The sequence below is a fragment of the Salvelinus sp. IW2-2015 genome, linkage group LG2 (genome assembly GCF_002910315.2).
Source record: "Salvelinus sp. IW2-2015 linkage group LG2, ASM291031v2, whole genome shotgun sequence".
Lineage (NCBI taxonomy): Eukaryota > Metazoa > Chordata > Actinopteri > Salmoniformes > Salmonidae > Salvelinus > Salvelinus sp. IW2-2015.
In genome coordinates this window covers 18,620,087-18,643,293 of record NC_036839.1, presented here as the reverse complement: position 1 = coordinate 18,643,293, position 23,207 = coordinate 18,620,087, and positions in this window count along the sequence as shown.

Here is a 23,207-nt window from a genome sequence, read left to right as displayed (position 1 = left end):
GTAACATAATGTATTTCTGCTATTTCCAGCTTCCCCATTCATAAGCTCAGGTCTTTCATCACTGCCAGTGGATGGTCATTGTTTTCAGGCATGGGTTATTATTTAGTCCAGTGGTTTCCAAACTTTTTATAGTCCCGTACCCCTTCAAACAGTCAACCTCCAGCTGTGTACCCCCTCTAGCACAAGGGTTAGCACACTCTCAAATGTTGTTTTTTGTCATCATTGTAAGCCTGCCACACAATACATTTATTTAACATAAGAATGAGTTTTTGTCCCAACCCGGCTCGTGGGAAGTGACAAAGAGCTCTTATAGAACCAGGGCGCAAATAATAATATAATAATAATCAATAATGTWGCTCTTTATTTAACTATCTTAAATATAAAACCTTATTTGTTAATTGAAAATTGTGAATAACTCACCACAGGTTAATGAGAAGGGTGTGCTTGAAAGGATGCACATAACTCTGCAATGTTGGGTTGTATTGGAGAGAGTCTCAGTCTTAAATCCTTTTCCACACACAGTCTGTGCCTGTATTTAGTTCTCATGCTAGTGAGGGCCGAGAATCCACTCTCACAGAGGTACGTGGTTGCAAAGGGCATCAGTGTCTTAACATCACGATTTGCCAAGGCAGGAAACTCTGAGCGCACCACAATCCAGAAATCTGGCAGTGGCTTCTGATTAAATTCAATTTTCACAAAACGCTTGTTGCAATTTCGATGAGGCTCTCTTGTTCAGATATCCGTAAGTGGACTGGAGGCGGGGCATGAAAGGGATAACGAATCCAGTTGATAGTGTCATCCGTTTCGGGAAAGTACCTGCTGAATTGTGCACCCAACTCACTCAGGTGCTTCGCTATATCTGAAGACTTGTGTGTTGTCCTTGTTAATGCAGACAGAGAAGAGCTCCAACTTCTTAATTATAGCCTCAATTCTGTCCCCCACATTGAATATAGTTGCGGAGAGTCCCTGTAATCCTAGATTCAGATCATTCAGGTGAGAAAAAACATCACCCAGATAGTCCAGTCATGAGAGAAACTCGTCATCATGCAAGCAGTCAGACAAGTGCAAATTATGGTCAGTAAAGAAAACTTTAAACTTGTCTCTCAATTCAAAACAACTTGTCAATACTTTGCCCCTTGATAACCAGCACACTTCTTTCTGTATGTTGTAAAAGCGTTACATGGTCGCTGCCCATATCATTGCATAGTGCAGAAAATACACGAGAGTTCAGGGACCTTGCTTAATTAACAAAGTGAACCATTTTCACGGTAGTGTCCAAAACGTCTTTCAAGCTGTCAGGCATTCCCTTGGCAGCAAGAGCCTCTCGTGGATGCTGCAGTGTACCCAAATAGCATCAGGAGTGCTTGTAACCGCGTTACCAATCCACTATGTCTCCTTGTCATGGTTTTTGCGCCATCAGTACAGACACCAACATGAGCAGCAGCTACATTTGGCTACATACGGACCGTTAGTGGAATTCCCGCAAGAGAGTAACGGTTAATGTGATTGGATATGAATTATTTGACTAGGTTACACGTATTTGACATTGTGTTGTTATTTCTCTGAACACTAGATGTTTAATTTTATTTTTGGCAGTAAAACGAGGCTACTCCGGCGAGAAAATAAAAAAATGTATAGCAATTTTGGAAAATATAAATGGACTGTTTGAAAATGTGAAGAAAGAAACATTCATAAAATCAAATATATATACAGTGGGGAGAAGAAGTATTTGATACACTGCCGATTTTGCAGGTTTTCCTACTTACAAAGCATGTAGAGGTCTGTCATTTTTATCATAGGTACACTTCAACTGTGAGAGACGGAATTACTGCTTGGAATCTACATATATATATATATATATATATATATATATATATATACAGTTGGAAGTTTACATACATCTTAGCCTTATACATTTAAACTCAGTTTTTTGCAATTCCTGACATTTAATCCTAGTAACAATTCCCTGTCTTAGGTCAGTTAGGATCACCACTTTGTTTTAAGAATGTGAAATGTCAGAATAATAGTAACGAGAATGATTTATTTCAGCTTTTATTTCTTTCATCACATTCCCAGTGGGTCAGAAGTTTACATACACTCAATTAGTATTTTGTAGCATTTCCTTTAAATTGTTTAACTTGGGTCAAACGTTTCGGGTAGCATTCCACAAGCTTCCCACAATAAGTTGGGTGAATTTTGYCCCATTCCTCCTGACAGAGCTGGTGTAACGGAGTCAGTTTTGTAGGCCTCCTTGCTCGCACACGCTTTTTCAGTTCTGCCCACAAATTTGCTATAGGATTGAGGTCAGGGCTTTGTGATGGCCACTCCAATACCTTGACTTTGACGTCCTTAACCTCTCTGGTACAAGTGGGACGCTATCACAGCCAGTGAAATTGCAGGGCGAAAAATTCAAAACAACAGAAATCCCATAATTAAAATTCCTCAAACATACAAGTATTATACACCATTTGAAAGATAAACTTCTTGTAAATCCAACCACAGTGTCCGATTTCAAATAGGCTTTACGGCGAAAGCACACCAAACGATTATGTTTGTATAAAAGATACAAGTGTTAAACATACGAATAAAGATACACTTCTCCTTAAGCCATTTTGCCACCACTTTGGAAGTAACCCTGGGGTCATTGTCCATTTAGAAGACTAATTTTCAACCAAGCTTTAACTTCCTGACTGATGTCTTAAGATGTTGCTTCAATATATCCACATTATTTTCCTCCCTCATGACGTCATCTATTTTGTGAAGGACACCAGGCCCTCCTGCAGCAAAGCACCCCTACAACATGATGCTGCCACCCCCGTGCTTCACTGTTGGGATGGTGTTCTTTGGCTTGCAAGCCTCCCCCTTTTTCATCCAAACATAACGATGGTCATTATGGCCAAACAGTTCTATTTTTGTTTCTTCAGACCAGAGGACATTTCTCCAAAAAGTACGATCTTTGTCCCCATGTGCAGTTACAAACCGTAGTCTGGCATTTTTTGGCGGTTTTGGAGCAGTGGATTCTTCCTTGCTGAGCGGCCTTTCAGGTTATGCCGATTATAGGACTCGTTTTACTGTATAATATTGATACTTTTGTACCTGTGTCCTCCAGCATCTTGACAAGGTCCTTTGCTGATGTTCTGGGATTGATTTGCACTTTTCACACCAATGTACGTTCATCTCTAGGAGACAGAACAAGTCTCCTTCCTGAGAGGTATGACGGCTGCGTGGTCCAATGGTGTTTATACTTGCGTACTATTGTTTGTACAGATGAACGTGATACCTTCACTAGTCTCAATGTCAACAGTGAAGAGGCGACTCTGGGATGCTGCTATCTCAGACTGGTCAATAAAAATAATAGATTAAGATGGGCAAAAGAACACAGACACTGGACAGAGGAACTCTGCCTAGAAGGCCAGCATCCCGGAGTCGCCTCTTCACTGTTGACGTTGAGACTGGTGTTTTGCGTGTACTATTTAATGAAGCTTCCAGTTGAGGACTTGTGAGGCGTCTATTTCTCAAACTAGACACTCTAATGTACTTGTTCTCTTGCTCATTTGTGCATCGGGCCCTCCCACTCCTCTTTCTATTCTGGTTAGAGCCAGTTTGCGCTGTTCTGTAAAGGGAGTAGTACACAGCGTTGTACGAGATCGTCAGTTTTCCATTTATTCTTCTAATWAATGGGCAAAACACCCAAACAAAGATCCACGTCTGAAAAGCAGAAACTTATGTTTGGCATGCGTTTATGAACATTTGCAATCCCCCTGTGCTGGCTCTCAGTAACTAATGACCAGGTTAGCCACTACTAAAGTAAGAATTTACCTCTCGAGGAGATTGGATTAGTTCATGGACATCGGATGTAATCGTTTTCCTCCAACAGATTACAATGTAATAAAGTTTGAAGATGCTTCTGAATGGTAGTGTGCCTATATAGTGTACATGTGACCAGTGACCCATGACCCAAATGGAATGAATATACTAAGACAGACAAACTATACACTACTCAATGCAACAACCACATATAAGTAGGCAAACATGGCTCCGACAATTGCATCTGTGATTGTGTTTCACTGTGTTGCATCTTAGTGTGTAAAATGGTTATACCCTATCGCTTGTGAAATATATATTGTACTCCATTCGTTCTTGAGAATGAACGTGCTTTACAAAAGTTTGGCTAATGTAAATGTCATTGAAGCTCCCTCCCATTGCAACATTCATGCTGTACTTCAACAGAGGAAGATGACTAGAGCTAATTTGAAAAGGCTAATGCAGCCATGATTGGATGACAAATCTGTTCTCCTTCTCTAGGTAATACAAAAGAGGAGCACGGCAATTCCACTGTAACAGAATGACGCCGAGACTCAGATTTTTCACCTTAAAAGTATGCCAAACAAAAACCATTGATTGCAAAGTACTACACTTTTTACAATTTCCACAGAAAATTTACAAAAACACAGTGCAGATGTAAATTATATATATACTGTGTATACTGTATACTATATATACAGTATATATATATATTTTCAACACATATATATATAAAACAATAAAACATATATTATTTATTTTCCTACAACCTCTTGTTCATACAGATATCTTTCTACATACATTTCACATACTGTACATAGCACAATTCTAGATACACACCACACACAAAATGGCCTTCAGACACATGCGACATACACAARACATGGTTCTCTTGGCCCCAGCCACTACAGATCATGTGCTTTTAATCCCACCCCTTAGCTACTCTCAGCCCATCCCACATACAGTATCTCCGTAGACCACCCTCTCTTGATTTCCATGTGCCATACTGTATATTTTTTTGTATCATTATGTACTATACAGAAATATATAATTATGAATAGGTACATAAAGGTAGAACATGTAATATCCTCCTTTGCATGTTTGGTAATGGGTAGTATTTTACACACTGGCTGTTATTCAATTCAAATCAAATTAAATCAAATTGTATTGGTCACATACACATGGATAGCAGATGTTATTGTGAGTTTAGCGAAATGTTTGTCCTTGTAGTTCCAACAATGCAGCAATATCTAACAAGTAATCTAACAATTCCACAAGAACTACCTGATACACACAAATCTAAGTAAAGCAATGGAATAAGAATATATATAAATATATGTATAAGCAATGACAGAGCGGCATAGGCAAGATGCAATAGATTGTGTAAAATACCATGTGAGATGAGTAATGCAAGATATGTAAACATTATTAAAGTGCCATTATTAAAGTGACTAGTGATCCATTTATTAAAGTGGCCAATGATTTCAAGTCTGTATGTAGGCAGCAGCCTCTCTGTGTTAGTGATGGCTGTTAAACAGTCTGATGGCCTTGAGATAGAAGTTGATTTCCAGTCTCTCCCAGCTTTGATGCACCTGTACTGACCTCAATATCTGGATGGTAACGGGGTGAACAGCAGTGGCTCGGGTGGTTGTTGTCCTTAATGATCTTTTTGGCCTTCCTGTGACATCGAGTGCTGTTGGTGATGCATTGTGCAGACCGCACACACCTCTGGAGAGCCTTGGGGTTGTGGGCAGTGCAGTTGCCATACCAGGCGGTGATACACCCCAACAGGATGCTCTCAATTGTGCATCTGTAAAAGTTCGTGAGGGTTTTAGGTGACAAGCCAAATTTCTTCAGTCTCCTGAGGTTGAAGAGGCGCTGTTGTGCCTTCTTCACACACTGTCTGTGTGGGTGGACCATTTCAGTTTGTCCGTGATGTGTACACGAGGAACTTAAAACTTTCCACCTTCTCCACTGCTGTCCCGTCGATGTGCTCCCTCTGCTGTGTCCTGAAGTCCACGATCATCTCCTTTGTTTTGTTGATGCTGAGTGAGAGCTTTTTTTCAAAAAAGGTGCTATCTACAACCTAAAAGGGTTCTTCGGCTGTCCCCATAGGAGAACCTTCTGTATAGCCCTTTTTGGTTCCAGGTTGAACTCTTTTGTGTTCCACGTACAACCCTTTCCAAAGAGGGTTCTACATGGAACCCAAAAGGATTATACCTTTGAACCGAAAATAATTTTACCTGGAACCAAAAAGGGTTCTCCTATGGGGACAGCCAAAGAACCCTTTTGGAACCCTTTTTTCTAAAAGTATAATGAGCTCTGCCCTCCAAACAAGACTGAATTTTGTTGATCCGGACCGGACCAAATCTGTTCCAATCATAGACGTCTATTTTTCACAAGTTTGGATATCAAAATACAGCACAGTAGAGTCAGTCAGTGCTTAATTTGATCACTGACTTGAGACCAACGTGTAGCCTTGGCTGTGTGAGAAGCACGCCTGTATCTCTCACAGAACTAGAATGCAGCCCCACAGTGGAGGTATCATCATACCCATAAAACCTAGTGGTCAAACAGGGAAATGGTTCCAATCGTTTATCCATCATACATTTTTCTAATAGGGGATTTTAGAAACACTTAAAATAAGGGCTGTGTTTCGTTTAGGCTTACCCTGGCGCAACGTTTTGATACCCATGTAAATCTCTCAGACAAGGTTACTTTTATCAATATATTCAGCTCCATTTACTCTCAGGTTAAAAAATGCCAAGCATCAAAGTAGAAATCATGCAAAACGACAAATCCCTGCAAGCTCGTGCATGTCATCTCTAGCTGACACCTTTGCTAACAGGTATTTTGTCAATTTAAAACTTGCACAAAACAGTCCACAAAATTGTCCATTTAAATAAATGTTGCCAATTTATTCATTACTACATTTAGCTAACATTAGATAGTAAATCCAGAGATTCTTACCTTTGCCTCGGTTTGGCAGTCTCGTGCAGATCATCATGACATTTCTAGTTCTTTATGATAGCCACATTAGCAGCTAATTAGCGGTTCATTTTTTTMGGGGGGGGGGGGSGGGGGTAAATACAGGCAAATATATTGATGTACACGGTTACCAAAACGACATGCCAGGGTAAGCCTACTTGAAACACAGACCTTATTTTAAGGGRTTCTAAAGTCCCCTATGGGAAAAATCAATGGTGGAAAAACAGTTGGAACTATTTCCCTGTTTGTTCTCTAGGTTTTATGTGCATTGTGACCCATACTGTGGTACTCTATGAGATTCACTTTATATGATCTCTCTCCCTCTCTCTGCTCTGATAGACATAATCCTGCAACTCTGAGCTCTCCAGCGTTGCACTTCATCTTTTATTTCCTTATAGAATCATAGACARGCGAAGGGTTCTGGAGGAGCTGCAATACCCCTGATGAATTGAAATCAATTTGCCAAAGCTATAGAATTTCTTCTTTGTTCAGAAATAAATGAAATAATTCAGAATAGCCTACTACACCATGAGAAGGCCTATAATTTTGCCACAGAGGATGAATAGCTATTTTTTTAATTTTATTGCCTAGCTGTGGATTGTATGTAGCAAAGCCTATAGTTGAGAACACTCTGCAAATCTGTCAGTGAACAGCATACAGAAAAAACAGGCATTTCACAATATTTCAAATACAATCGCGGGAAAACACTAGTTGGAAAGCAAATGGCTCCTGCTGAAAAGAGAAGACTCTAATCTGTCTGCTGAAGGCTACCAAAATATTTGATCAACTTCCAAATATTGTTTTACAAAGTACAATAAGAGAGAGATAGGCTTTTTGGCAGGAACGCAACAGCCGTCACCGGCGAGTGAGCTGCGCATCATTAAGTGAGTCAGTGAAACTGGAAAGCATTTTTAGAACTATAATTTCCACCTCATATTGTAGCCTGTAGTATGTGTCTCTCCACACACCTAGGCCTAGGCTATTGATGGTTTCAAGACAAAGTATTTTTTATTGATCTCAGATTCTCAGTTTGTCAGTGTCAAAGTAGCCTTTCATTTCAATAATTTGTGCTGTATTAAAAAGATTCTGCGAAGTCTCCAGTCATGTAAAATTACGCAGAAATGCATCTAATGCGTTTATTAAAGGCCCAATTTTTTACGAACCCTAGGCTACTAGAATGTTTCCCTATGTAAGCAGTTTTTGTAAGTGCCCTTTACTCTACTGCTCTATGCCAATACGTAAATGCGATGATAAGCATGCTATGCTTTATTATAAAGGCGATTTTTTTCGGGTACCTCAGAGCTCCCTACGGTAGGTCACCCCCCTCTTGTGCTCACTTTTTGTTCTGGCACCTCCCGATAGACAAACTAAGCACTGAGCACAGCACAGTCAGCACAGCAGAGTACAGTATAGTAGAGTTCAGTACACTACAGTACAGCACGGTACAGTACAGCATAGTAGAGTATAGTACAGTACAGTAGAGGGGAGTACAGTATAGTAAATTATACGGTACTCTACTGTGTCCAACTGTACTGTATTGTACTTACTCTACTCTACTTTTCTTTGTTGTACTGTACTGTACTGTGCTGTCAAAACTTCTAAAACAGCTGTCTATGACTGGTTCAGATTTGGACTGATCAYATTTCAACTACTTTTCAATGTCTATGGATGTCCAGTGTCAGTCGGTGCTCAGTGGTTGAAAGGACTGGTTACAGAAAATGGAAAGAGAGGGGCCTCATGGGTCAGTAAGAGCTGGGATAGGTGACATTAACTGGAGAGAGTGAGAAGAGAGACGGGGAGAAAGAGAGGGAGGGGTTGTCCTGGGTTGACTGTTTTCACAATCTTGCTTTGACTACCACGTGACAGAAGGAGAAAGAAAACAGTTATAGCTGAACATCACAGTATGCCAGTGGAAGGGAGAAAGAGTAGCAGGTGACCCAACTGTGGTTTGTGACAATCATGAATTCCCATARTAGACAATTCCGTTGCATTCATTCTGTTAGAGATTTTTGGATAATTCTGTTACCGATTTGGTAACAGAATGACACATTTTAATCACTTAATGAATCAAAAATGAAATTGTTATCAGTAAGTCTACCTTTACTTGTTACTTCTGTAAACTTTCATTATCTCCCCTCACGAGGGAGAGAAATTATAAAATATCTTAAAGATATTCAGGTTATTGTTAACAGAATGACAAGACACTAGGCAATATTTCTTCAACTTACAGAAGGCAAATTGTTTCTATAAAACTAAATATAAAATATAAATGTTGATATTAGTCAGCAGGGGTCTTAACTTAAACATCAATTTCATTTATTTCTAATTCCTTTTAAGACTTTGTCTGCTAGATGTTTTCTAAGACCCCTTTCCATCTGTTTGACCAGAAATCAAAGCCTTCGCTAATTCCTAATTTTCAGGAGTGAAAATGCTTGAAAATGTGTATATACTGAATGCCTTAATTCAAAACATATAGACTCTTCTGACACCAAAGATGCTCTTATGAACTTTACATGTTAGCGCTTATTTGTCTTTTTATATGGAAATGCCAATATTGCTTCAAGATCACAGCAATACATCAGACAAAAAAGAAAACAAGGCTTTATTTTCAATTGCTACCAAGTAAACAATATAACTTTATGATCAAAATACATTTATTAGCTCACTGAAAAAAAAACAAAGAGAGTCTAATCAGTTTAGCAGGATGTAAAAGACAGACAGCAGTGTATCTGCCTGGTGGATTAAGCTGAGGTTAATTACATAAAAAATGTGTGTAATCAAGAAATAATACAAMAATGTGAGCTGTTTGTATAATTACCCTTTCACACTAACAAATTATAATCCTAAAAAATATAGGACATATGCCAGAAAATCATAGAAATACTTATTTCGACTATGTAAACTTATAAAATGGTACCATCATCCAGAGACATACAATTATGTTTTCTGCTTGCTTGGGTCTTGTGATTGTGTGAGAGAACAATCTTTCAAGGGAGTCGTCATCAGAATAACTTAAATATGAGAGTTTTTTGCATCTGAGATCTCAGCCTCATCCATCATCCATATGAGTGAAACTATAGGCATCCTTTCTGTTTCCCAAATTAAATTCTCCACAGTAGCTGCATATGAGGATGTTCACAGAAGAGTAATGTGATGGAGAGGAGAACCTGAGAATGCAGCAATCAGTGAGGTGTCTGAGATCTAGGTGATCTGTGAGACCTGAACCCAGAGGCCATCTTGCCTACTGTTCTCCTCAGGTAGCGAAAATATTTCACACATAACAACCTCACACAAACCTCACACAATCCCATGATTCATATGTTGGGCATGATTTCATGCCTTTTTTCATCTAGCACTAGGTTTTTGTGCCACAGTGCAAGCAGAGCACTATCTCCAATGTGATTGTAATTGTCTACACTCTGTCCCACTTACCATACTAGATTACTTTGCATGGTTTTTCTGGAGCATGCAACACAGCAGCCACTCAGATATCAAAGGAAACGGTTGCTGGAGGATTCTTACAAGAGAAGTGCTACAGTAGCACAACGGAAAAAGCTAACTGTCATTGTCAGCCATTTCATTTTAATTGCATGGATTATGGAGCTCGTTTCTAAAGATAATGTTTCTTGTTTTATTGACTTTATAAGTCCCACCCTGCTTTATTGCTCTCTCACAGCTTTTCTTCCCATTGAAAAGCCTATTCATTTCATCCTCACTTTCATCTGAATCATTTAATCCCAGGCAAATGCCCAAATGGGAAATCCGGAAGTGCTTATCATCACTGGGTAGAATATGTTATGGGAAAACTGGGAGAAGTCAATGACAAGTGTATTTTCATTAAAGGTCCAATCCAGTCATCCAGTCATGTCAAATCATTTCTGGGTAACAATTAAGTACTCTACTAACTAGGTTTCCATCCAATTGGCGACAGATTTTCATGTGAATATTAAAACATCTGCATAAAAACTATTTGCGCATTTTACCACCAGAGATGTGTTTCCATCCAATTGACCTGTTGCGTATAAAAGGCTSTGCGTGATAATGTAGTGCATCAAAATATATTTAGCGGTTAAATTCCCATGTACTGAATAAGGAAGTTAAATGGGTTTCCATAGCATTTTCAACTCTACTGACGGTTTTGTAAAAACAAAAATGTTAACGTGCTCAAGCTGGTCTTGGCACATGAGTTCTAGACAACAGCTCACAGATACAGTGCAGGTAGAAGGGGGGGGAGACCGCTGATGTATATAATGACCATATAATAAAAACATTGCAACTCATCATGTCGCTGAATCAGAGGAGCACTGAGCTTGTTTCCCAGCAACAAGACGGTCCCATCTAGTGGTGATGGGAGACAGTGACATGTTCCTTATGTCCAGTCTACTCCGTAATTTCGTTTTTGTTGTGGAAAACCCCACTTCGCAGAGATAGGATGTTGGAAATGGAAGCAAGGATMTCAGTGCWTTTGTGGCTKTCTCAGGATATTCAGCCTTGATTTTAATCCAGAAGGTCGGCAGAGATGAAGTTCTCAAACATACTTTTAAGGCCACCGTCATTTGCATCCTCAAGGAGTTGATCTTCTTCCTGCACYGACATTCACCTGGGACATTCACAAATGGGTCGCGGATCCATTCCTTCGCACTTCGTGGGTCTTTGGCGGTTGGAAAGTAAAGCTCAAACTCCYTTGACAGCGAAGCTAGGTGATRGCGCAGCAGCTGGGAGAAAGACGGCCCAGTCTCAGTCTCTCTCAAAAMCCCCGCTAATGTTTGGAACATGTCAAATACGCCCCTGTCRACTCGCCGTCCCCACAGTTCCTGTTTGGCTTTSAATGCAGCCACTTTATCTGCCAACTTAAAGACAGTTGTCATTCTCCCCTGAAGTGACAGATTGAGTTTGTTGAGTAGGTTTAATATGTCGCACAGGTAAGCGGGTTATGCGACCCATTCCTCATCATTGAAATGTGCTGCCAGTGGTGACTTTTTTTCTGAAAGAAATCTCTGTAGCGGCTCTCGTAACTCAAACACTCTGGCAAGCGATCTCCCCCTGGATAGCCTTGTTAGATAGCCTATCTCCACATACAACGCACCGGGGGCTTGGAGCATGAGAGTCACCTGTCTCAATAAAGCCATATTTTAGGTAGGACATCATATTTTCCATTGAATGAGGCAGTTTTTTTTTTGCAGTCTCGGGCTCTGKTTTCTTTGCATTATCGACATCGTCGTTGAGCCTTTTATCTCCCTTACCCCTTCCGAAGAAGCTCTCCAGTGATGTTTGTTTGTTTTTATTAATGTCAGCTAACGTAGCTAGCTAGTACAAAGTTGCCAGGCAACACAGCTCACGCAGACCGTGATGAACTCGCGGCACGTGCATTACTCAAGTTCAAAATCTGTAAACTGTTGTGGGTGTGACAGAGATATTAGAGTGGTGAGAAAAGGACCAACAGACTGCACCAAGTTCAATGTTATTACTGCACAAATAGCCTATAATTGTATATAATTATTATTTTATTTTACAGATTATTATTATAAAAAAATATATATATATCCTTTCTGTGTGGCCCGGTAGCGAATGTGTCGGTACCGGTCCAAGGCCTGGTGGTTGGGGACCGCTGACCTACATGATGAGATTATTATGGACAAATGAGCAAGATTATTTTCATTTATCAAATGGCAGCCAAGCATCGATCATCATGTCTCTAGAATAAGACCCTCGATATTTATTGGAAAGGAGTATCAATCACCGCGTGCACTTTCACCAACTTGTGAAATTCATCATAACAGCCTAATAAACRACATTCTTTCCCGAGTCGTAGTGGGAGGACCACACAACATATCACCGCGTGACTCCAAGTTTACTTCAATATAATGGTTATTATATAAATATTTGCGGGAAAAAGGCATTTCCATCAGCATATCTCGCATAACACAAAAAGATCCCACCATGTCTAGCATATTTTGTTTTGTCGAAATGTTAAAGTTTACCGAGAAATTAGCTGTTWCCATCACGCCGGTAGTGATATTTTTAAAATCCTGTTATATTTTACTAACATGAAAAGGTTGGATGGAAACCTGGTTCGTGTGACTTCTCAAGCAAGAATTTGGGGGAAGGAAAATCTAAGAACTAGCTGTTATTTTCAGAGAGGTTGTGAACTCTCTTTGTAATTGGTATATTAACTACCTACTGGACACAGACGTCAGTTCACCATCTAGTTTAGATTTACATTTGGTTAAATTGTCAACTAACATGAATTCAATGTGAAATCAACAAAACATTTCACCATACCATTGGATTTATGTGAAAAGTTGTCACACCCTGATCGGTTTCACCTGTCTTTGTGCTTGTCTCCACCCCCCTCCAGGTGTCGCCCACCTGCTCCATTATCCCCTGTCTATTTATACCTGTGTTCTCTGTTTGTCTGTTTCCAGTTCTTCTTGTCTTGTCAGGTCTTACCAGCGTGCTTTCCTGTCTTCCTGTTTCTCATGTTCTGTTTCCTTGTTTTTCCCGGTTCTGACCATTCTGCCTGCCCTGACCCCGAGCCTGCCTGCCGTCCTGTACCTGCCTGACTCTGACCTGATCACGAACCTCTGCCTGTCCTCAACCTACCCTTTGCCTGCACTGTGTTTATAATAAATTATCTGAGAACTGTACTATCCGCCTCCTGTGTCTGCATCTGGGTCATATCCTGAGRTGTGATCAAAGTTGGGTGAACAAAAATACTAAATTCCCTCATATTGATTACTTTTTTCAAATCCAATCAGTTTTCCATGTTGAGTCATTGTGATCACATTTAATTTTTGGGTTAAAATGACGTGGAAACAACATTGATTGAACCAGTTTTAGGTAACAATTTACCAACTGGTGATGTCACCAGGCAGGTCAAACTCCATCCTTTCAAAACAGGCTTAATTTCAGGTGGTCTTTTCAAACAGCTCTTACATTAAAAGGGCATTACCATAATTTTCACAATTTCACAGTATTATTCCAACTTCATAGTTTGGAAATATATATAAAACACAAGGAAAATCAAGTTTTTGGCTGCACTGGGCCTTTAATAAGGCAGGCATATATTGATCACTAAGGATATCATTGACTGGATTGTTATCTTCAGGATTGTATATCTGCTTGCTTTATAATTAGAGTTAGCCATACAGCATAATTGAGAGGAGGTGAAATATATTTCCACAGTATGTTTTATGTAAAATCTCAAGCTTACTCTTGGTGATCGAGGAGAAAATTCTCATTACAGGTTACACAGACGATAGGCTTTTCCTGTAGGGGTGTAATTCCAAGAGCCATTGAGACACTGCATAAAAGTCTTCATTGGAAAGACAGCATGACATGTTTATAATCTCCAAACATCCTTGTGTGGCTGTGTTTTGAGGTCTTACCAAACATGGACATATCATTTAAACTCAACATATCATTTAAAATTATATTGAGGGTGGTATTAAGATTACGATTAAGATCACTTTATTGGTCAATTTTACAAAATGCCTAACTGTAATTTTACTTGTGTTTTATTCCAATCCCTCTGAAAGACACATTTTATTTGTCACATACACATGGTTAGCAGATGTTAATGCGAGTCGAGTGAAATGCTTGTGCTTCTAGTTCCAACAGTGCAGTAAKWTCTAACAAGTAATCTAACAATTCCCAACAACTAACTAATACACACAAATCTACTGTAACAAGTAATCTAACAATTCTACTATAACTACCTAATACACACAAATCTAAAGGGGTGAATAAGAATATGTGCATATAAGTATATGGATGAGTGATGGCCGAGCGGCATAGTCAAGGTGCAGTAGACGGTATAAAATACAGTATATACATGTGATATTAGTAATGTAAGATATGTAAACATTATTAAAGTGGCATTATTTAAAGTGGCATTGTTTAAAGTGACTAGTGATCCATTTATTAAAGTGTCCAGTGATTGGGTCTCAATGTGGGCAGTAGACTCTCTGAGTTAGTGATTGCTGTTTAGCAGTCTGATGGCCTTGAGATAGAAGCTGTTTCTCAATCTCTCGGTCCCAGCTTTGATTTCACCTGTACTGACCTCGCCTTCTGGATGATAGCGGTGTGAACAAGCAGTGGCTCGGGTGGTTGTTGTCCTTGATGATCTTTTTGGCCTTCCTGTGACATTGGGTGCTGTAGGTGTCCTGGAGGGCAGGTAGTTTGCCCCCGGTGATGCGTTGTGCAGACTGCACTACCCTCTGGAGAGCCTTGTGGTTGAGGGCGGTGCAATTGCCGTACCAGGCGGGGAAACAGCCCGACAGGATGCTCTCGATTGTGCATCTGTAAAAGTTTGTCAGGGTGTGGGGTGACAAGCCAAATTTCTTTAGCCTCCTGAGGTTGAAGAGGTGCTGTTGCGCCAGCTTCACCACACTGTCTGTGTGGGTGGACCATTTCAGTTTGTCAGTGATGTGTATGCAGAGGAACTTAAAACTTTCCACCTTCTCCACTGCTGTCCCTACGATGTGGATAGGGGGATGCTTCCTCTGCTGTTTCCTGAAGTCGACGATCATCTCCTTTATTTTGTTGACGTTGAGTGAGAGGTTGTTTTCCTGCCACCACACTCCGAGTGCCCTCACACCCTCCCTGTAGGCTGTCTCGTCATTGTTGGTGATCAAGCCCACTACTGTTGTGTTGTCTGCAAACTTGATGATTGAGTTAGAGGCGTGCATGGCCACATAGTCGTGGGTGAACAGGGAGTACAGGAGAGGGCTGAGCACACACCCTTGTGGYGCCCCAGTGTTGAGGGTCAGTGAAGTGGAGATGTTGTTTCCTACCTTCACCACCTGGGGGTGGCCCGTACATACAGTCAAGTCCAATATTATTGGCACCCTTGAGAAAGATGAGCAAAAAAGACTGCATAAAATAAATAATACAAATAATGAGCTATATTGTTTGCTCCCAAAAATTGGGAAATTATATTATTCTGTACTAATAAAATTGCTCAGAGAAAGAGATTTTGTTTAACAAGATATACTTTTTTTCTCAAAAAGATAAGGTTCAAAATGTTTGCCACCCCTAACGATTGTTACAAGTAAAATCAAACAAAATGAAACCTGCATTAACATTCAAATTTTTGAAGTTAATCTCATTTTAAGGAACTGTATTGTGTCCTTCCATGGCTTCCTCTTTCACTGGGGTATAAAAATGACGTAACACACATGTAACATCACTTTGTCATCCATCACCATGGGAAAAGGCAAAGAGAAAAAAGAGAAAAATMTAGTTTACAAAAGTTCAATCAGGAAGGCTGGTCTGAARGCTCGTTTAACTTCATTCAGTAAGCGTAACATAATTCACTTTTGTTTCATAATCTACTGGCATAGTGGGAATGACAAGAAACATATCATCATCAGCATAGCATCTTATTTCTTCTCCTCTTTCCTGTTAGCCATGTGTGGAATGTCATTCACATATTCACCCTATAGCCTATAAGCACGGAACACTATTGCACATTCCTCAAACTTGCTGTTTAACCTTTGGGCTCACTTTTGCAATGATCACGTTCCTCTCTCTCAACCAATGGATGTAAATCTTGGGAAGTATTTATGTCAATTTACCTTTGTTTTCTCACTTGCTGTTTTTCAGCAACAGTTTCCGACAACCTTCCACCTCCACACCACCAGCAGCTATAATAACCTTAAGGCCTGTCATTGGAACTCCTTTCACCCAGCGGGTGGTTTTGATGCCAGCAGTCCCGCATAGAGCTACCTGCCATGACATCATCTGGCTCTGAGGATCTTCCCTCTGAGATGAGCCCATTCCCCAAACTATTTAATAAAATGTCAAATTGCATTCCGTCTTTGTTATTCATTCAGTTAAGCCTGTACCTTAAATCAGTCAATGGGTGCAAAAAAATAATTGCAACAAAATGTAATATACCACTTACCAACATCATGGCAACAATTAAGAAGTTTAAAACCASTGGAACAGTGGTAAACTTTCCTGGTATTGGACGCAAGTGTATCGTCCATACACACAGTGAGGAAGATGGTTTGAGAGGCAAAGAAAAATCCAGGTGCCAAAGTTACAGAACTCATCTTCAGGTCACCAAGTCTCCAAATCTACAATTAGACCCCACCTTCATGCCTATTTTGCTTCCGCTGGTCCTGGGGACCTTGTTAACCCCCATAGAGTCGATGTCCGCACCCCTGCAGAAAAATATATCAGCATAATAAAAGAAAAAAATCAATCTGTTTTTTTGCAAGGGCTGTGTCTCAATTCACAGCATCCGCTAATGTCGGTCTTCCCCATCTATGAGGCAGCTATTTATCCTTACCAGCTTGCGAGGAGCCTTTTATTATACACCAGCCTGCGAGGCTGCTATTTCTCCTTACCAGCCTGCAAGGAGCCTTTTATTATACACCAGCCTGCGAGGAGCCTTTTATTATACACCAGCCTGCGAGGACCCTTTAATTATACACCAGCCTGTGAGGCAGCCATTTATCCTTAGGCCTACCAGTCTTCGAGGAGCCTTTTAATATACACCAGCCTGCGGAGAAGCTATTTATCCTTACTAGCTTGCAAGGAGCCTTTATAAAACAGAATGTGAGGAACCTTTTATTATACACCAGCCTGCGAGGCACCTAGCTAGTTATCCTTACCAGGTACTGGTACTGTATCTATCAGCCATCTAAGATGTAGCTTGCTATATTAGGTCATTGCTCCAGATAAAATAGCTAGCTAAGCAGTTAGAAAAAGTAGTAGCTCTACTTGCAGTATTATGTAGTTAGCTAGATGAAAAATATTAGCTAGCTATATAGCTAGCCAATATGTAGCTAGCTAGTTAGCTCCTTTGAAAAGACAACTAACCTGCAAAGCAGTTAAGCTAATCTACATGTCAGCCTGTAAAGTTTGTAAACTGTCTTGCCGTTTCAGTGTTGTAGAGGCTTAGCCAGTATAATATGAAAATGCTCTTGTCATTTATTTATTTAAAAAAAAATTGCAATGTGCTAACGTTAGCTAACTGTGAAGGTCACTACTGTGGAAAATAGTTATTCTTGCTCAAGCGCACGATGGCACACTTGCTTTTTTAATTTGATTGGCTGATGGGGATGAATGGGCGGAGTTGCTTAAACATCTGCCTGGGAGGAAGCAGCTCCTCTCAGGTGCCCTAGAAGGCACCAAAGGGACTTGAGTGCGGTGGAAGGTGGCCGAGCTACAGCGGTGTTGTCAGACTCCGAGACGTCCCTAAAATCGGTATTCTCACAAAAACTTCTGTAGCGTCTGAACGGTTTGACCTACAAACTAATATGACCACTCCATGGAGAAATGAGACTCCCATGAACACCTGGTCCTCTACATTTTGCTGTGAAGTTGGTACCGCCGATCTGCCAAATTATGTCTGTAGCATGTGAACAGTTTGGGGTACACACTAATGTGACCCTCTATGGAAAGGTGAGACTCAGAAAGGTAAAATAATTTATAGATAATAATTTCCTGATCTTTCTTTACACTTTAAAACACTTCATTTTGATTTATTTTTTGACAATCTGTTTTTCAATGTAGGAATCGGTTATTCAATGGGTTTTTATGAGCTAATAATAGTAGGGCCAAATTCAATGTTTCATCAAAAAAATAACATATATATATTTGTTTTACACCTAAAGGCTTCAAAAATGTAAAATCATAGTGCTAAATGATCCATTGGATGACCATCTTAAAACATTAAATACTCCTGTCACGCCCTGACCATAGTAAGCTGTTTTTTCTCTGTGTTGGTTGGGGCGTGATAGTGACTTGGGTGGGTCATCTGGGTGTTTCTGTATTTCTATGGTGGCCTGATATGGTTCCCAATCAGAGGKAGCTGTTTATCGTTGTCTCTGATTGGGGATCATATTTAGGTTGCCATTTCCTCATTTGTGTATGTGGGATCTTGTCTATGTTTAGTTGCCTGTCAGCACTATTTGTATAGCTTCATGTTTTGTTCGTTGATTTTGTTGTTTTTTTGTTCAGTGTTRATTCATTAAAAGAGAATGTACGCATACCACGCTGCGCCTTGGTCTCATTCTAARGACGGACGTGACAACTCCCTTAAGGGGATACTTCGAGATGTTTGAAATGAAGTTCTTTATCTAATCAAATCAAAATCAAATTTTATTTCTCACATGCGCCGAATGCACCAGCGAAATGCTTACTTACGAGCCCCTAACAAACAACGCAGTTAAAAAATGTAAATAAAATATGAGTAAGAATAAGAAATTAAAGAGCAGCAGTAAAACAACAATAGCAAGACTATACACAGGGGGTACCGGTACAGCGTCAGTGTGCGGCACCGGTTAGTAATATGGTAATATGTACATGTAGGTAGAGTTATTAAAGTGACTATGCATAGATGATAACAACAGAGAGTAGCAACGGTGTAAAAGAGGGGTGGGGGGYACAATGCAAATAGTCTGGGTAGCCATTTGATTAGATGTTCTGGAGTCTTATGACTTGGGGGTAGAAGCTGTTTAGAAGCCTCTTGGACCTAGACTTGGCGCTGGATGGCTGGAGTCTTTAGGGCCTTCCTCTGACACCGCTTGGTATAGAGGTCCTGGATGGCAGGAAACTTGGTTCCAGTGATGTACTGGGCCATACGCACTACCCTCTGTAGTGCCTTGCGGTCGGAGGCCGAGCAGTTGCCATACCAGGCAGTGATTCAACCAGTCAGGATGCTCTGGATGGTGCAGCTGTAGAACCTTTTGAGGATCTGAGGACCCATGCCAAATCTTTTCAGTCTCCTGAGGGGGAATAGGTTTTGTTGTGCCCTCTTCTACTTCCCTAGAGTTAGATGAACTTGTGCATAACATTTTTATGTCTCTGGGTCCAGTATGAAGTTAGAGGTAGTTTCGCTAGCCAATGGAAGTTCTATGAGTATCTGCTAGCATGCTAGTAGATACCCATAGACTTCCAGTCATTTCTGGACAGCCATTTTCAGGTTTTGCCATAGATTTCCAAGCCAAATTAAATAAAAACTGTAACTTAGCTCTATTCCGTTTCCTTTTACCCCCCCCCAAAAACTCTCAAGTCCTTGCCAATGACAAGCATATCCATAACATGATGCAGCCACCACAATGCTTGAAAATATGAAGAGTGGTACTCAGTGATGTGTTGTACTGCATTTGCACTAAACATAATTCTTTATATTCAGGACAAATAGCACATTTCTTAGCCACTTTTTTGCAGTATTACTTTAGTGCCTTTTTGCAGACAGGGAATATTTTTGTAATGTACAGACTTCCTTCTTTRCACTCTGTCATTCGGGTTAGTATTGTGGAGTGACTACAATGTTGTGGATCCAACCTCTGTCTTCTCCTATCAAAGCCATTAAACTCTGTAACTGTTTTAAAATCACCATTGGCCTCATGGTGAAATTCCTGAGCGGTTTCCTTTCTCTCTGGCAACTGTATCTTTGTAGTGACTGAGTGTATTGGTACACCATGCAAAGCGTAATTAATAACTTCACCAGTGCTTGACTTGGGCAGGAGCTCACCGGAGCTTAGTACATCACCTCAAATGTTCAACTGCTTGAGCTCCTGTTTCTCTTATAGAATGTTAGCTCAAAAGTATTGTGTAGCTCCTGCARCTAAATATAAACAGTAGTGGCACCCAAAATGAGTAACGGCACCTATTTCAATCCAAGTCAAGCACTGAACTTCACCATGCTCAAAGGGATATTCAGTGTCTTCTTTTTTTAGGTGCCCTTGTTTGTGAGGCATTGGTCTTTGTGGTTGAATCTGTGCTTGAAATTCACTACTCGACTGAGGGACCTTACAGATAATTGTACATGTGGGGTACAGAGATGGGCTAATAATGTTAACCACTATTACTGCACACAGAGTGAGTCCATGCAACTTATTATGTGACATTTTAAGAACATTTTTACTCCTTGCATTAAAAAAAGGGGTTGAATACTTATTGACTCAATACATATCAGCTTCCGTTTTTTTAATTGATTAGTAAAAATGTCAAAAAAACWAATGTAACATTGAGATTGTGTGGTATTGTGTGTAGATCAGTGGCACAAAATCTCAATCTCGTCCATTTCAAATTCAGGCTATAACATAAACAAAATGTTTAAAAAAGTCAAGGGGTGTGAATACTTTCTAAAGGCTTTCACAGACGCCAAAACAATATCTACACAATGTTCTTAGTTTAGGGAAGCCTGGGTGAAGACCATTTCTAGTTGTGAAACGAATTATATCTTTGCAGAATTGAATTATTCTTCCAAAAATATGATTTTTTCCCCCCGGTCTGGGTACTCAGACTAGGTTGTAGATATACCAGGAAGCTTTCTCAGACTTTAAAGCAATCTCTACACAATGTTCTCAGCTTATGAAAGCTTGTTGAATACAATTTAGAGTGGTGAACGGTACACTATTTTTATGTAAATAGATGATAATGTCTACTATGATACTATGATTTCAGAACTACCATCCCTTCAAGATAACAAACCAATGTTTGATTTTAAAGTTTGAAAAGTTTACCAAGCTTGCATTGACAGCCAATTCTAATGTAATCAATGATCAAATGATTGGCAGGACTGAGGATATTGTAGCCCCCACAAAATGTTCCAATTGAAATGTATGGTATCAATGTTAGTTCCTGACATTTGAATGTGTCCTCTATCCAGCACATTCTAATAAAAATGATCTCCCTATCCCAGTTATTCAGTCCCCCTTTTTCAAACAGGTTACCAAGGAGAATTTACATATTGATGTTGTACCACCATATAATGTAACACAGCTGAGAGGTAGCAGAGAGCGACTCCCTCATCTGTCTGTGATAAGATCAGTAATTTTTGCTATTTAAAAACMGAATTAAATGTGATCACCAAGGAATGAATGCCTGCTTTATGTGCATCACGCTGCTGATGTGTCGCCTTAGTTAAATCGCCCGGAAAACCAGCCCAATGATCCAGCAAACAGGAGAAAACCTCAGCGCCTCCAATGAAAGGAGAAGATGAATGACGTGGAGATGGTGATTTTCTGAAAGGAAAATGTCTACCTCAAAGTGCCTTTGAACAGATGGGGATTGTGGCATTTTAATATTGCATATGACCGAGTCTTTCAGTCTAAATGTATTTGATGGGGAAATGGCAGCATTTTGACATTAAGAATTTTAAACCTCATATGTACAAAATGTAAGTATAAGTTCATCCAACCAAAGTCAAATCAAAGTGTTTCCAAAGTTAGAGGCATAAGAAATTCAAAATATGTATGCTCTTATATGCATATCCCTTGAGGTAAGTAGTCCACACACTACTAGTCTGACCAATGCCCATTATTTACATAGATACACTGTATATAGTCCCAAACATAAGGCTATATGAGAAGGTATAAAATCAATAGGAAGTAAAGTCCTTTTGTCTGGGACTACCCCTGTATAGATGGCTGGACCACAGGCCTGTCTCTGTGGATATGGAATTAACACAACCTGACAGCTCATTTGCAATTTGCAAGTGTTTGCTGAAAAGTGAATTAAAAAATCTAAATAGCTGGCAGCATTTAGAGTGATAAAAAGGATAATTAGACATTATGAATGTGTCTCAGATGTGATATATTTGCAGTTTTATCTGACAAAACCACACACATACACACATGCACTCATGCACACACAGACACACACTCACTCAAACTGTGTTCATTTCAGGCAGAACAGCTAAGTCTTAGCTGGAGCGTGTTAGGAATGAAGGGAATCTAGAGCAGATAACCAGAGGCTGATTGGCTTGTTATTGAAAATGGTTAGAGGCAGAATAATGGAGTAAAAAACTTCCTGAAATGAACTCAAGAGGGACTTAAGATTTGATTAAAAATATAAATTAGTGAATTATCCTGTCAAGAGCAATTTATCATTTTTAAACAGGAGATTATTCTGGGGCTGAATTGCTGGAACTGATTCTTTTTTTGCGAACTCTTATTTATTAATGGTTGGGCGGCAGGTAGCCTACTGGTTCGAGCATTGGGCCAGTAACCAAAAGGTGGCTAGATCGAATCCCCGAGCTGACAAGGTAAAAATCTGTCGTTCTGCTCCTGAACAAGGCAGTTAACCCACTGTTCCTAGGCCAACATTGTAAATAATCATTTGTTCTTAACTGACTTGCCTAGTGAAATAAAAATAAAATACATTATTGTAGATCTTAATATTTGGAAAGATTGCATGTTTCTCTTTACTTTTTCTATATAGAAAGTTCATACTATTATTGTATATGACTGCTAAGCACTTTTGGACATCAGATCGACAGTTCAGCTGTTCCCTTGTTCATACAGGACCCCATTCCTTTGTTTCATGGGCTACCAAAACGCTGCAGTCGTATACATGGCAGACGAGCAGTTATCTTGGCGAGATTGAGACGAAGAGAAAATCCACTGGCACTCCCCTCCATGGCTGTCTACATCCCTCCACAAGCCAACACC